A 14,527-nucleotide genomic window follows, 5' to 3' on the forward strand; every position below is an offset into this window, starting at 1 on the left:
GCAAAGATAAAAAGCACCTCAATTTGGATGCGAAGAAAAATATTATAAGAAAAGAAAAAGACATAAGAAATATAAGAAATACAAAAAATCAAAATATAAATATAAGAAACCAAGAAAAAAGATATTATGTCAAAAATTATAAACATAAAAGATCATATAAAAAAAGAAATCTATGAAAGAATGTACTTGTTATAATTGCGGAAAATTAGGACATTTAGCTAGAGATTGTAAATTACCTAAAAATTCAAAAAATAAACAAATATCAAATATAAAAATAAAAAATACAGAATATATACATATAGATTATATAGATTACGAATTAGAAAGTGAAGATAGTATATATGAAATTTCAGAGAATGAAACAGAGAATGAAATAGATAGTGAATTAGATAAATTAAATGACTGAAGAAGATATAAGAATAAACCAAATAACTGAAGAAGATATAAAAAAAATAACAAAGGAACAATATTTAAATGAAGAAGGAACAGATCAAAAAATAATATTTGATAGTCATATATTTGATGAAATAAAAGGAAAAAAATTAGATTTAAGTATAGAAAAAATATTTAAAATACCAACAATAAAAAACATATTTAGTAGAAAAAAAGAAGAATACTACGTAGTAAGCCAAAAAAAAACATGTAATATATTGTAGATATATAAAAGGAAGAGCTAGTATACCACTAATAACAAAAAGAATAATTAATAAATAAATAAACAATATAAAAAGTAAAGACCCAATAAAATATGTACACTTTGGAGGAACAGAGATATTGATAAAAGCATATTTTAGAGAAGGAATAGATACACCAATAGTAAAAATAAGGAAATAAAACCTGACAATAATATATGCCCAGATCTACCAAGAAACTTAATAAACACTAAAAATATAGCAGAAAAAGAAATTACAATAGGAGTTAGAAAAATAAAAATAGAATTTGAAATAAAGGAAGAAATGCAAAAAACAGACATAATATTAGGAATAAAATGGCTAGAACAAGTAAAACCATATAATATAGAGCATACACAATTATCTATAACATATAACAGAGAGAAATTATTCTTAAGAAGAGCTTTAACATGATATGAAAATATATGTATTAACGAAGATAGTAGTAGAAGGGTATTACAGTAGATATATATGCCTATGATAGATACAGGAGCAGAAGCTAATTTATGTAGATATAATTGTTTACCAGAAAGTAAATTGGATAAATTAAAAACACCAATAATAGTTAAAGGATTTAATAACGAAGGAAGCTTAATTACTTATAAAGCTAAGAATGTAAAAACACAAGTATGAGATAAAATATTAACAATAGAAGAAATCTATAATTATGAGCTAACATCAAAAGATATACTTTTAGAATTGTCGTTTTTAGATAAATTATACCCACATATAATAACTAAAACGGATTGGTGGTTTACAACACCATGTAAACAGAAAGTAAGAGCAAAAAGAGTTACTAATAAAATAAGAAAGAAAACTGATTGGATAGAAGGAAGTGAAAAAATTACACAAAAATTAGAAAATGTAAAAAATACTGAAGATACAGTAGAACTGGTCGTATTTTCAATAAATAAAAAGGAAATAACTATATTTTCAATAAATAAGATGAAAATAATTAAGAAAAAATTAGAACAACTATATAGTGAAGATCCATTAAAAGGATGGGAAAACATAAAACTACTATAAAAATTGAATTAATAGATAAAAATAACATAATAACTCAAAAACCATTAACATATAATTTTGACGATTTAAAAGAATTTAAAATGCATATAGATGAATTATTAGAAAAACAATATATCCAAAAAAAGTAATAGTAAACATAATAATCCAGCATTTATAGTAAATAAACATAGTGAACAAAAAAGAGGAAAACGTAGAATGGTTATTGATTATAGAAATTTAAATGCAAAAACTATGACATATAATTACCCAATAACAAATAAGATATTAAAAATAGGACAAATACAAGGATATAATTACTTTAGTAAATTTTATTATAAATTAGGATTTACCATTTAAAGTTAGAAGAAGAATCTAAGGAATTAACCGCTTTTACGTTACCACAAGGATTTGATGAATAGAATGTACTACCATTTGGATATAAAAATACACCAGGTAGATATCAACATTTTATGGATAGTTATTTTAAACAATTACTCAATTGTATAGTATATATAGATGATATACTATTATATACAAAAACCAAAGAAGAACATTTAAAATTATTAGAATAATTTACAGATATAATAGAAAAATCGAGAATAAGTTTAAGTGAAAAGAAAACTGAAATTATGGAAAATCAGATAGAATTTTTAGGAATACAAATAGATAAAAGTGGAGTAAAAATGCAACAACATATAGTACAAAAAATAATAAATTCGAAAGAAGAATTAGATACAAAAAAGAAATTACAATCATTTTTGGGATTAGTAAATCAAGTAAGGGAATATATACCAAAATTAGCAGAAAATCTAAAGCCTTTATAGTTTATTTTTAAAAAAGGATGTAGAATATAATAATAACGAAGAAGATAAAAAACAAGTCCAGAAAATAAAAACACTTTGTAAAGAATTACCAAAATTACAATTTTCAGACGAAAATAGAAAATTTATATATGTAGTAGAAACAGATGTTAGTCAATATAGTTATGGAGGAATACTTAAATATAAGTTCGAAAATAAAAAAATAGAACATCATTATAGATATTATTCAGGAACGTTTAATGAAACAGAAATAAAATGGAAAATAAATAGAAAAGAATTATGTTCATTATATAAATGTTTATTAGCATTTGTGCCATATATTGTATATAACAAGTTTATTGTATGAACAGTTAATACACAGGTACGTTGGTGGCTAATAAAGAAAATACAAAATTCAGTTACAACAAAAGAGATTCAGAGACTAGTATTGAATATATTAAATTTTACATTTATAATTGAAGTAATTAGTACTAACAAAAACGTTATTGCAGATTATATATCAAGACAAAGCTACACAGACTGATATAATAGAAGATGATGCTTTAGAAAAGATATTCAAAACCCTAACTACGCTTTAATGAAAGTGGACAGTATGGGTAATGAAATAGAAAAGCTAAAGACTAATGAAGATAAACTGAAGTCTATAGCTACAAATCAGCTAACTCAGCAGTGTGCAGATTATGTCGATCGGAAGACATTAAAATTCCACAGCTAGAAGGAGACGTTGGGACACTCCGTAAAACTCATAACGTTTATCAATCTACAATTGTTGGTACAAGCAAAGGAGTTATTGGACAAAGATACCAGAATATGAACTTAAATAAGACATTTGAAAAATCATTTACACCAAAAATACAAAAAGACCTCTTGAAAATACCCCTACAAATTACCACATATCGAGATACTCTGAACCAAGATAAAAAAGTTTATAACTATACAACCCAAAAATACATAGAAAATATCTACCGAATACAAATTTTTCTAAACCTTAACCCCAGAGCTACAGATATCAAAGAACCCAACACAAACTATATAACCCAAAGATTACAAGGTCACAACAAGCTAATTGCACTACCCAAAACCAACCCAAGCTTAATAAAAACTTGTTTTGATTATGGATTATTAAATACCATATAAACCCAAGATGGAGAAGAACTATCAGCTATGGAAGAATTACAAAAAAATTCAACACCTATAAAAGAGTAACCAAAGAAAATCTATTTTATATAAAGTGTTATACTGCACCAGTAGAGATATTATACGATGAGATAAAACCAGTTATACAAGTTGTAAAAATAGAATTAACCAGAGATATGACTATACCAGAATATATTATGCAGCAGCCAGAGATACCCAGAATCGAGATACCTGATTTTTATGCAAACAAACGACTTATTGGACTAGCTACAATTATTCAAGAACTAGCAAATAATTATACCAATGGAAACCGAATATGGAGATATTATTCAAGAGACCATCAGATCATTTATTCAAATTCAAAAGAACTACGACAAACAGATATGGAAGATGTCGGACAATTGATATTGACGTTACTTAACCCAGAAAAATAATCTACTGCAAGAGCAATTAGAAGAGGATTTATTTCAGATGGATTATTGACAAGATATTGCAAGATAATTGGACACAAATATCCAGACTATCAATGTTCGAGATGTAATGGAGAAGATAATATTGTCCTAGATGTACAGTTAGAATGAAGATAAGCATGCCAGCTGGAAAAAAGATAAAAAAAGCAGCAGATACGATAGAGACAACAACGAAGAAAAATCAACTACGGATAAAGAAAAGAAGACAAAAGTTATCAAAGTCATAAAAGATATGAAAAGGACATATGACATAGTTTTCAACATGTTAATTATTATAGCTTTTGATTTCTTTTACGTAAAAGACATTATATAGTTAGTCTTTACTAGGTTAGGTAGATACCATTATTAGCCTACTATAGACTTTTTGACCTTTTTAAGTTTGTAAGACTTTATGTAAAAAATTGGTCTTTTCTAGGAATAGTATGTAGATACGTGTAAAGTTTTTAGGAACGTGTAAAACATTAGCACGAAAAATTATGTAAATCATCCATTATAAATGAAGGCAAAGAAGGCAGAAAGAAGCAAGTCTTCATGCGTTGAAGCAAAAAACTCTCTCTTGTCTACAACAAATAATTTGATTATTTAAAAAACAGGTATATTTCAATGGAAAAATCTATGGAGGAACAAGCTTAGAATTATCAAAATTACCAGAACAGGTATATTCATTTACTATTATGAATACTAAATTCATAAATTCCTAACAATCATAATATGATAAAATAAGTTCATGTTAGTTGCTTTATAGTAGAATTATTCGAAAAATAGCATGTTAAGAAGTTTATTAGCAAGGTGGAAAAGGAGAAAAATCCCTAAGAACCATGCCATCCTAAAGGTGAAACCGGTGAGGCAAGAAAGCCGTGATAGGGGAGTAACCAGAGTAGAGGCGCTGTTTAAGGGAAAAGTATCCAGATTACCATGTTAATAGTGACCGAAGAATATGTTATTTAAGAATAATCTAGTATATAGCAATCTAAAATGATCATATTTTGTTATGTATATGATTGAAGAGAATATTTTGAAAAAACATCATATGAAAATGAATACTAATTTATTTGACGAAATGGTAGATAAATTTAAAATACTTGTTTTGTGTGTACTTAAGGATATAGAAATTGTAGATATAAGAAAAATCATATTGGAAAAAATATTTGATAAATATTTTATGACTAGAATAAATTATATACCACACTTACCTAACTACTCTTACAAATACCTACATACCAAACCTACATATCAACCATTATAAATTATATATATTTAGAATTTTGAAAAATGGATATGAAAAATATACAATCAATAGAAAAACAAATGAAAACAAATTTAGATGAATATATGGGGATTAAAGATATAAAATGTATACAATTTCTTAGTGAAAATATAGAAGAATTAATGATATTAAAACAAACAACTAAAAAATATTATAATAAAGTATTTAACCAATTATAAATGACAAATAATCTTAAAATATTAATCTTATATATACTTAGAGATATAGACATTATAGATATTAAGAGAATAATATTAGAAAAAGTATTAGACTATGAAACTGAAATTATAAATTGGATAGAACAGTTATACCTGGATAATTATCCAGATGGATATTATTCAGATTAAGAAATGTTAGAATATATTAGAAAAACTAGAGAAAATCAAGATAATCTAAATGAAGAAATTAATTATAGAAACTGAATTAGAAAAATAATGGAGAATCTAAAAGAAAAATTAATATGGATAAAAGAAACCCTAGAAAATTTAGGAAAAAGTACATGTGATAGTTTATATAATTTTGAAACTCGCTACGAGAAGGACAACACAAGATAATAAATAACATTGAAAATCTAGAATTAGATATACATTATAGTACAATTAGGATAAATTATTATACAGAAATTTATAAATCTACAATTACTACAGGATAAAATGATAAACTATGAATATTTAAAATATTGGAGAGAAAATATGGAAGAAATAATATTATAAGAAAAACTTATGAAAGACAATCTAATTGGATATTTTGAAACAAAAGATATAGAATATTTAGAATACCTTCAAAATAATATAGAAAAATTACAAAAACTAAGAGAAAAAAAATAAAGAATGCTATAGTAAAACATTTAATCAATTACCATATAATCACCCCCTATGATATGAATATCGATAAAACTAACATAAATAAACTCAAAATAAAAATAAAAATTAAAATATTTAGAGAAGTTAAGAAATATCCACGCACAAATAAAAATAGATCCATTGTATTTATAATAGATCTATTTTACCACAGAAGTTATCCGCACCCTTTACAAGGAATGCCATTTTTAGATAAATTATACCCACATATAATAACTAGAACGGATTGGTGGTTTATAACACCATGTAAACAGAAAGTAAGAGCAAAAAGAGTTACTAATAAAATAAGAACGAAAACTGATTAGATAGAAGGAAATAAAGCGGTTAATTCCTTAGATTCTTCTTCTAACTTTAAATGGTAAAATCCTGATTTACAATCAAATTTACCAAAGTAATTATATCCTTGTATTTATCTTATTTTTAATATCTTATTTGGTATTGGGTAATTATATGCCATAATTTTTGCATTTAAATTTCTATAATCAATTGAATCAGCTTTCAAATCCTAACTAACTAATTGTTGAATCAGCTTTCATCAACTTTTAAACATCTCCATCTCTTATTATCTTGCATCACAATTTTTCCACGACCCTCCCCCTCCCTCTCTCCCTCTCCCCCTCTCTCCCTCTCCCCCCCCCCCCCCCCCTCCCTCTCTCCCTCTCTCCCTCTCTCCCTCTCCTCCCCTCATCTCTAGCTCTTCTATAGCTGGCTCTCATCTTTCTCTCTTTTTCTTTTTTTATATTTGTTCAATATGTATATGTATTAGGTATTTGTATTTTAATTTTAATGTATCAATATTTATTTACTCAACTGAAATATGATACATTTGTATTTATATTTTATATCTTATTCATACAATCAGTTTCGTATATGGTATTTTGTGTTTATATGTTTCTTTAAAATAAACTTGTATTCGGTGATAAAAATTGAACACTTCAAATACAAATGATACCTATGCATCAAATGATACAAATAATATGCTTTTGCCGCCTATAATTTGTTACAATATTTATATTTTATATCACATGCAATCAGTTGCATACAATTGATACATTAACTAAATTTTATAATCAGTTTAATCGAATACAGTCAATTGAATTTTACTTTATTTATATTTTATATCAAATACAATTAGTTGTATACATTTACTAGACCGGCCATGGATGGTAATTTTTGAAACTGTGGCTAGAGCACCTAAATTTGTTGAAACAGTGGCTATTTTCTAAAAGTAGTCCTTCGTTGAATATATTCTTGAGCAATTTTAATCTTTTTAAATTTATCCAAAATAAGCATTCAAGATTTATATCAAATTTTTAATAAATTGTGTGTTGGTTTTGAAAGTAATTGTAAAAAATAATTTAATTAAAAGTATTTAAAAAATTCCACCAAATGTTAGCAACTCCGCTACACACAAAAATAGATTATAAATCACACATTTACTCGCAAAAGAAGATACACCCAACTCCACAGAAAAAATAGAAATCGCACATCCAAAAGTGAGTTCCCCCTAATCCTTTACACTCTATTTGGTTGGTTGTGACTTACTGTTTCGTAAAATAATGTATTGTGTTGTATTATATCATACTTTGTGTTTTTAATAAATACTAATTTAGGTGTATGCGCTTTATGTGTGTACCTCACTTTGATGAGTTTAAATATTACATTAAATACGATATTAAATAATTAAAATGGATACAATAATTAAATTCAACATCTTTTAAACATGTAAAGATGAAAAATTTATTTAATTAGTTATATATAGTATTTATAAATATCTAAGATACAAATAAAGTAGATTAAATTCATTTACAATCTCTTAAACTATGTTTGATGTCTTCAATAAGATGATGATTAGTGCTTGATAATTCATAAAGTAGCGTAATTTGACTTGTTCCATCCCACAAATGTAAAATTTGACTTGTAGATTTCATGCCATTCAATCCTTCTTCTTGATGAAATAGTCTCTATATCTTTTCTATCCCTCTAAATATAGTCATGCTCTTTCTCTGCAATTCACACATAATTTCAAAATTTGATTTGTAACTTGGATCTAAGGAAACAATAAAAATAGTTTCTTAGAAAGAAAAATAATCATATTATTTAATATGATTTGATCAAGTGAGCTACATATTTTAAAAACTGATATTAGAAAAATACACAACTTATTGAGAAAATAATTTATAGCATTTACCTACTAATGTTTTTTACCGGGATGAGATGCATGCCTACCTTTTCAATGTTGGTGAATGTGTATTTATAGTACAACAAAGAATCGCATGAAAGCTAGACATTCAAGAAAAAACCACATATAATGATTTATATGGAAATAGAGAATTCATAAATAAAAAAGGACATTAATTAATATTTCAATAGAATTTTTCATATTTTCATAAATTTTAGCCGATCTTTAATTCCCCCCCCCCAAAAAATATAATTTTTTTCTTTTAAGGAAAGGATTTTTGGGAAAACCTCACCTGCTCAACCACAAAAGCACAAACACACGACTTTCTTTTTTGGAAAAAGTCTAGTAAACCTTTTTCTTTCGGGAAAGGTCACGTAAGGAAAAAAAACCCCAAACAACTAATCCCTTTTAATATATTTATTAAAGTCAATATTCAATATTATAAAGATAATAGTATAATAATTTAAGAAAAAGGTAAAAAGACAATTTTATCTAAAGCAGAAACTTTTAATAAAGGGCAAAAAGTTCAAATCACTTTTCTAAGGGTCTTCACACTTTTAATATATTATAGATTATAGATATAGATGGTCGTTTAGATATACTATAATCATTTTTTATACTTACATAATGTTACACGCCAATAAGTTGGAGGACAAACCTACAAGAAAAAGTAAGGTGGGTAGACTACTGTAAAAAAAGATAAAGAATAAAATAAAATTATCAAATAATAAGTAAAGACAAATAATAAGAAAAATAAATGTAGAGAAACGTCATCACACTGAAGCGTTCATTACACAACATGGAACTTTTTATAATTACACAATATTATACAATAAAATTTAAATAATAATCAAAATAAATATTCCATTTAAACTAACAACTCGATACAATACAACCTATAACAATCATCCAAATAAGTTGTTAGTTTCACTATTGTAACACTCTACATTTTCTAGCTAGAATTCGAATCGTCATTCCTGCGTGTACCCGAACCCAATGATTCTATATCAATATAAGTGTAATGATCAATTCTATATTGTGGGAATATCTTTGGAGATGAATTTAGATCATAAAAATCTCCTAACTCAAAAATGATCAAATTTCTACCGATTGAGGTTAATGGACGTTTCAACTTGAATCAAATTCAAATGACCATTACTTCTAGAATATAATGATCTAGGTGGCCTAATATATATTAAATTAAAGTTCTTCGAGTCTTCTTTCCAATGCCTTAAATTTTACCTTAATCCGATATTAGAGTAGAACGTTATGCTCATTTTACTTGGAAGTTTCTGTCTGCCAGAAGGTGATGACTAAGATGACGAACTGTCAACTAAGTGACGACTAAGTTGATGATCCATCTACTAGTTGATGAGACATCAATCCAAGTCGTCAAGCTTAACCAATAAATGAAAAAATCAACTAAATATTGAAGACTAGGTTGACGAGTTGTCACCAAATTGACGGGTTGTCAACCTAGTCATCAACTGAAGAATTCCTGTAATTTTTTTATTATTTTAGGGGTATTTTGGTATTTTACCCACCCCAAACTCCTTCCCCATGACTTAAATCATTCAATAAGCCTTGTATATTGATGTTTAGTCAGTTTTCAATGCTTTCTCCCCTCTCCACTCTCAAGAGAGAAAAGTTAGGGTTTCTTCTCCAAAATTCATACTTCCAAGTCTTAGATTCAAGGTGTCACAAATTTGGTTCATCTAAATGGCATGTTGCTTTTTTACTCAATAATCATGTGTTTTGAATGACGAGTTTGAACTTGGGTTGAGGGTTTTTGGTGGTTAACACTTGAATTGCTTATTCTTTGTTTTAACTGGATTATTCATATTTTAACTGATGCTTTTTAGGATTGAATTGATGAATTATGATATTGAATGGATTGGTGACATGGTTTTCCCAAATTGAGAGATTTTTGGTTTGGTAATGGCATTAACCTCACCTCACCTTATAAACTTGATCTTGAATTTGGATAACTAGATAATTTAACTTATCTTTTGAAAACATTACATTGAATTAAAGTATAAATGGATAAAAATGATTTTTAAAGTCCCTTAATGTCCACGGTTTGAATTTTAAATGGAACTTGGGAGTCAAATAGTTAAATGGATTAGTTTGACATAATTATATAATCTTGCAAGCATATTAGTATGACAATACTAGGTTGGTAAATTCCTTAATAAAGGCTCCTTGATTTATGGTTGGGTTTATGTGCAAACTATTTTAATTTTGGCTTAAAGGAAATTTTGTACCTCACTGTTAAGGTATAGGTTCCTAGAGGACTAACATTGGAAACCATGCTTGTTGCGTGGGCGTCTATGTGACTGTATGCTTGGTGCATACAATATCTTTTATATGGATATCACCTTGGTGTCTTTAGACTTTCCTTAATTTCCTCGGTACGTGCAACTAACATGCACTTGGGCCTTTTCGGAAGGGGGAGCAAGACGTATATAGACAAAATGTGCCTTTACGATAGAGCAAGCTACATAGTTCAGGATAATGATTTAAACTCTCACGTTCATAGCCCTTGTCCCAATCTCAGCATCCTATATATGTATATCTAATTATTATGCATATGGTTTTGATTGTTTTTTGATAAGTGCACTACTTTATCCCTTTTCCTCAAGTTACATGCCAGTGTTCGCCCTACTGACCATTCCTGAATTCTGTATCATTTCATGATGTATGGTTCAAGGGGTTTTTTTGTTACTCTTGTGCAATGTTAGGGGGTGCGGTACATCGGTTGAGTTGCTGTGAAATGGTGAGCCTCTATCTTTTGTAAAGCCCTATCACTTTATTAGTTTTTTTTTCATATTTTGGGAATTATAAATTCTTCCTTGTCATAGTCGGAGGAATGTCCCAACTTAGTTTGCTATTCTTGGTTTAGAGGCTTTGTGGTCAAATATTGGGTTGGTTGTTCATTTTTATTCTTAGAATTATAACTTGGGTTATCTATCCTTCTTGTTTCTATTTTGGTTAACTTCTATTATTTACATTTATGGTGCTCTTGAGATAAAGCTAAGGGTGTTGTCTCTAGTCCATGGTGGGATTGAGATTGCTCGTTATGGCCAGGTCGATTTTGGGTCATAACAAGCTTGGTATTAGAGAACAGTTTAGGGTTCCAGGGTGTCTACAAAGCCATGCCGAGTAGAGTCTCTTTTATGAGTGTGTAGCGCAAAACACTTATAAGGACTCTACGAGGCATTTAGGAAATGTTTCTCATTCATTCATACTCTAGATCGTGCATTAGTGTTGTCCATGTGAAAGCTGTCCAAATTCCTTCCTTTCTCTAACATTATGGGCTATGATTCATTATCGAGGCAATACAAGTGCAAAAACTTAGATTCCTAATGATGTAGTCATTTCCTATTGAGTCATCAAAATCTTGTGAAATGGCACAAGGACTTGAAACGAGTCCATTAGTCAGTCAAAATGTATAGGTTTAAGTATGTACCTCTATCTTTATGAATCATGCATTATTGCCCAAGGTAAGAGGCTTATTCAGTCCTTTTTCAAAGAAACTTTGAAAACTTTATTTCAAACATCTCTTTTAAGGGGGAAAGTATATATATCTGAATGTTGGAATAGTATTTCCACCCGAGCTGTAGTATAAATCAGGGTTTTATGACCTATGAATAGTGAGATAATCCCAAGGTTAGTGATATGAATTCATAAGTTTAAAAATCAAAGGGGGTAGTTTTTTTGTAAAAAAATGCTTGTATTTGTGTACCATTAGGTGAATGTTGGGGGTGGTATGCTCTTATGGTGATTTTTTATGGTTCCAGAATGTGTAGATTTTAGAGTTGTTAGTCAAAGAGGTGATTAGTTATGGTGATTTAGAATTTATTTGAAATAGGGAAGGAGCTAATGAGGGATAGTTATTGTAGTAGTAAGAAAATTGATCATAGGATGTAAATGGAAGAATAGGTTGACTCGTAATGTCTAAATTTCATATTCAATTGGGAAATCTTAGAAAGGGGGACTCAGTGGTGTTTCTAGAATTTTGAAGGTTGTTTAAATATAGTTATGAGTAAGTAGCTATATTGTGTGGAAGGAGAATGTGCTAATAGACCACAAGGGGTTAAGTTATAAGATTAAGATCGATTATCCTGATTATGTAGTCTTACTACTGCGAGAGACCCTTGAGTTTTTACCTAGTAGTTGCAAGCTAGTCTAGGAGGTGGAAAGATGTGTAGTCAATTTTAAGGTGTAGTAGTAATATTGTGAAGAATATGTTCTTGTAGGTCATAGTTTAGTGGAATAAAGAATTTGGGTTGATTAATTTGTCATATATTTTGATGGACTAGTACAGAATATGGGATGTTCCATTGGCAATTCCTGATTGGTAATAGATGTTAAGCTTGAACTGTAGATGTAATTATGGTGATAAGAATGTTAGCTCGAGGATAGTGATGCAAGAATTGTGGGAGTAATTAGTGGACTTGATTTGATGTGTGGAAGATCCTAAGTTGATAACTTATGAAAGATGTGGGTGGATAATTTTGATATATACGTGAGGACTAATATTGAGATGATGAATTTCGGCTTAGTCATTAGGTGGATAAGAGTGTTAGATTTATAAGAATAATTTGAACCCCAGGTAGCATGTTGTTAGATGAGGTTTTAAGTGTATAGTGTCATGTGTATATATACCTAGTTCATGTCTTTGAAATTCTTGTATATAGGAGTCTAGAGAGTTTTTGTATGGCGTTCTTTAGAGTTGAATTGAGGAAAATATAGATAGATGATGTGTTTCCTTGGTATAGTTATAAGTATTTTGTTAATTGTGAGGTTATACAACTAAAGGGTTAATACTAGTATACTAAGGAGTGAAGAATGGATTTTTATGTGTTAAAAAGTATGGATGTGTAGGGTCATGAGAGTGTGAGTTATAAGGTGATGACTATGTAACGTAGAAAAAGTTAAGATTAGTATCCCTGGAGGGTAGCATCTTCATATTTTAGTTATGAGGAGAGTTTGGTGTTCTTATGTATAGTGGCATATCCATTGTGCTAAGTGTTGTGCTTGTAGATTTGATGAGAGGATATGTACGCAAGTCTAGGATGGTGACCCTTGATGTAAGGGGGAGTGTAACACCCCGGGTTTAGGTCCCTAAAAATTTTTGAGTTTTTGAACTCATTGGCCAACCTACGACTCACCTTATGAGTCATAAGGTGTCCTTACAATCCATAAGAGATAAATCATTGTCTGACTAGTGAGTGGTGCCTACGCTACTATCTTGATAATGACTAGAGGTCATGAGTTGTGGTGTTCAAATCATAGGGTGACTAGTGTGTACCCAAATGCTTCTATCTTGGTTACGACCAGGACCCTACGAGCCATAGGGCATATTGAGGATTCATATGGTGTGAATCGCAGGGTTATTATAGAGGGGTACCTTATCTACTATCCAGAATATAACTCATGGTGATAAGTTGTAGTGAGTCCTTACGAGTCGTATAGTGACCCGTAGTCAGTGCTAATAATTTTTTAGCTTTTTAATAGAGGCCATTTTCCATATTTCCCTCTTTACCCACTTAATACCCACAACCCTAAAGAACCTTTGGGGCATTATTTTCAACAATTATCAAGCATAAACACTCTCTCAAACTCTATCAAATCCCCAAGGCAAGAATGAGCTAGGATTTCTCAAAGTTGGTCATCTAAGGGCTCAAGGTTTGATTTCTTCTCCATAATTGTGAACCTTTCATGCATATGACTCTATCCTCAAACTTATTTTTCTTTAAACATGTGTATTAAATGTTTATTGATGTGAAATTGAATGTGAGTTTTGACATGGGTTGAGGGTTTTGGCATGGTTGATCCTTAAATTATTTTCCCATGATTTATAATGCATTAGTTGTGTTTTAGCAATGGTTTTTGAACCAATTGGGTGCATGGGTATGGGAATTGGAATGAGGGTCGAGGCATTCCCATAATTTGATGATTTTGGTATTGAAATTGTTTTCCCCCAATCCATTTGTGAAGTTGGTTTTTAAATATCGATTTGTCACATAGTTTGACTTACCCACAGTATTGCATTGCATAAATGATTAAAAGTTTAAACATGGATTTTGAAGGCATTGTTGGCCATGTTTT

This window comes from Capsicum annuum, chromosome 1 (assembly GCF_002878395.1).
Source record: "Capsicum annuum cultivar UCD-10X-F1 chromosome 1, UCD10Xv1.1, whole genome shotgun sequence".
Taxonomy (NCBI): domain Eukaryota; kingdom Viridiplantae; phylum Streptophyta; class Magnoliopsida; order Solanales; family Solanaceae; genus Capsicum; species Capsicum annuum.